The sequence below is a fragment of the Amblyraja radiata genome, chromosome 19, assembly GCF_010909765.2.
Source record: "Amblyraja radiata isolate CabotCenter1 chromosome 19, sAmbRad1.1.pri, whole genome shotgun sequence".
NCBI lineage: Eukaryota > Metazoa > Chordata > Chondrichthyes > Rajiformes > Rajidae > Amblyraja > Amblyraja radiata.
The window spans coordinates 27,077,940-27,080,213 of NC_045974.1; the positions used below are offsets into that span (position 1 = coordinate 27,077,940).

Below are 2,274 nucleotides of genomic sequence, written 5' to 3' on the forward strand. Positions count from 1 at the left end.
ACCGCTGAAATGCCGCCCGAAAACGGCAGACAGCCAACAGCAAGGTCAGGACCAACCTCAGGCTGGAGACAGACACGGAAGATGGAATCAGCACTTCAAACAAGAAACAAGAGTGTCTGTTTCTCCAAGCCAGAGGAAGGCCATGGAGCTAAATACTCCAGCGAGACTTGCCTCAGGAGCAGGGGCAAGTCCGCCAAGGGAGCTAACACTCCCACTCCAGTGCCTAACAGCATTGGCCATCTCCCTTGTCGAGGGATTGATGGGGACCAGACTGGACTGGTCAAGAAGAGGGGTCACTGGCTGAAGTTTATCGGGAGTATGCTTGAGGTACAGGATCAGGAAGAGCTGCTGGGTGTGGCCGCTATGTGGCTCCACCACTAGCGAGATGGCTTTTCAGTCTCAACTGATGGCCAGCTTACTACCTGTTCTTTTCAAAAAACCTCTCCAAGACAGGTAGTCATGAGGTGTTGGATTCATCACGCCTCCCCTAAATTGCATTTACTCAAAGTGCCCACCATTATTGGGGGGTACATTGAGCATAGCTTTAAAACCCAAATATCTTAAAATGCGTTTGATATCCCTGACGTCGGTTATCATTTCGCATGTTCATTTCAGAGGGACAGGGTAGTATGGCAAAACACCTGACCCTACTGTTTGCAGTGCTCTGCAACTTCTTAGGAAGTTATAAAACCTGCCCTCAACTTAAAAAATTACAGGACTGTGAGAATGCCGACCTCTCAACCACAGATCCTGCTAGCTGGCTAAGTTATCAAACCAAGCCTAAAAAATTGGAGAAGTATCCAAAATTCGGCATCTAGAGGGCAGGGTCTGGAATGAGCACCACACAAAACCAGCAGCAGTGCCTCTACGCGTCCACCAGTAGGCGTCCACCTAATAGTACTGGTGTAAGCTCGGGGCCCGCATGCCAACCCCCAGTAAGCCCTGTTTTTTCAGGCCAGGGTCCAGAGCGGGCCCCCTGGAAAAATGTGCCACCCCCAACAACACCATCCCTACGGACAAGGAACCGGAAACCGAAGAGATGAACACACCACGGAACAACAGTAAAATAAGATAAGTATGGTTCCTGCCATCACACAAAAGATGAAGGGTTTGTACTAACAAAGCATTCAAGGATAAAATTAAATTTGATCCCATCCTGCTCGGCCTTTTGGCTAAGATTAGTAGTAACTGCCTTATCAGTTTATATCTGATATGTCCCTTCCCAGGGACCATACAATACCAGTACAGCATGCACCCTAGGGGTCTATCCTCCCACTAATAAGAACATGAGGGACTAGCAACTGGGGGTAATAATTATACAGGGGTCATATAGAAGCCTATATGAACCTTTGGTACCAACTAACCAAGATGGTAATGTCGCCATCATTGATATCAAGGGGTCATAATAAACCCAGTATGAACCTTTGACTCTAAAAATCCTAACATGGTATATGTCGCACCGTCATTGACTTGCCACTTGAGTATCTCGCCAGGCCACGCTTGGAATATTGAAACTGCCAACCTTTCATTCCAAGCATACTTAATGGTAGACATCAACTTAAAAGATGCATACTATTCAGTACCCATTCAAAAAACTTGGAGATAACTTGGCAGTATTAATTATCGACTATGGCTATTACAGCCAAACTGGTTCCAGATATTCTAACCAGCCCTGGCTATATTAAGGAACTATCGTCATGGCATGTTCCAATGATATTAACGACGACTAATCCATGGGTATAGCTATCACAGCTTTAGCTATTATTCTTTTAGCCGAGCTGTCATGCAATCCAGATAGATCTACGATTGAAACCATCGCTCTCAGCCTTGACTAAGATCAAGCGGAGTATCTGTTGTTGTTAGTTCTATTTTGACTCGTCCCTTATCAAGGGACCATATATCAATTGATTTGGAACAGGGAGATGGGGAGGGGCTTGTTCCGTCCACTCTACGCATCAACCAGTATTGCAGTACCTTGAAATATAAATCCTCTACCGTTGACTATTTGGTATTCAACACTCTACCCACTTATCTTTAACTTGGCATAGGAGAGTCAGTATGACACAACCTGTAACAATTAATGGTATTTACCTACCATTCAACAGTGGCAAGAGTATTGGGAGTTAGTAGCAGCTGTTCCAGCTACTTAACTTGAACCTTCCATTAAGGCTAGGTGCTAATGTTTAAACTACCTTCACCCAAAACATGGTGGCATATGGACTAATCTGGAGTCGTCATCACTATAGACACTAGGCGTAAAACCTAGTTTGGAAA

At 45.2% G+C, this 2,274-nt stretch overlaps 1 pseudogene; it reads left to right on the forward strand.

The window, feature by feature from the left end:
• The first annotated feature begins 1,814 nt into the window (after window positions 1–1,814).
• LOC116984282 lies at window positions 1,815–1,993 on the forward strand (annotated as a pseudogene).
• Window positions 1,994–2,274: the final 281 nt, after the last annotated feature.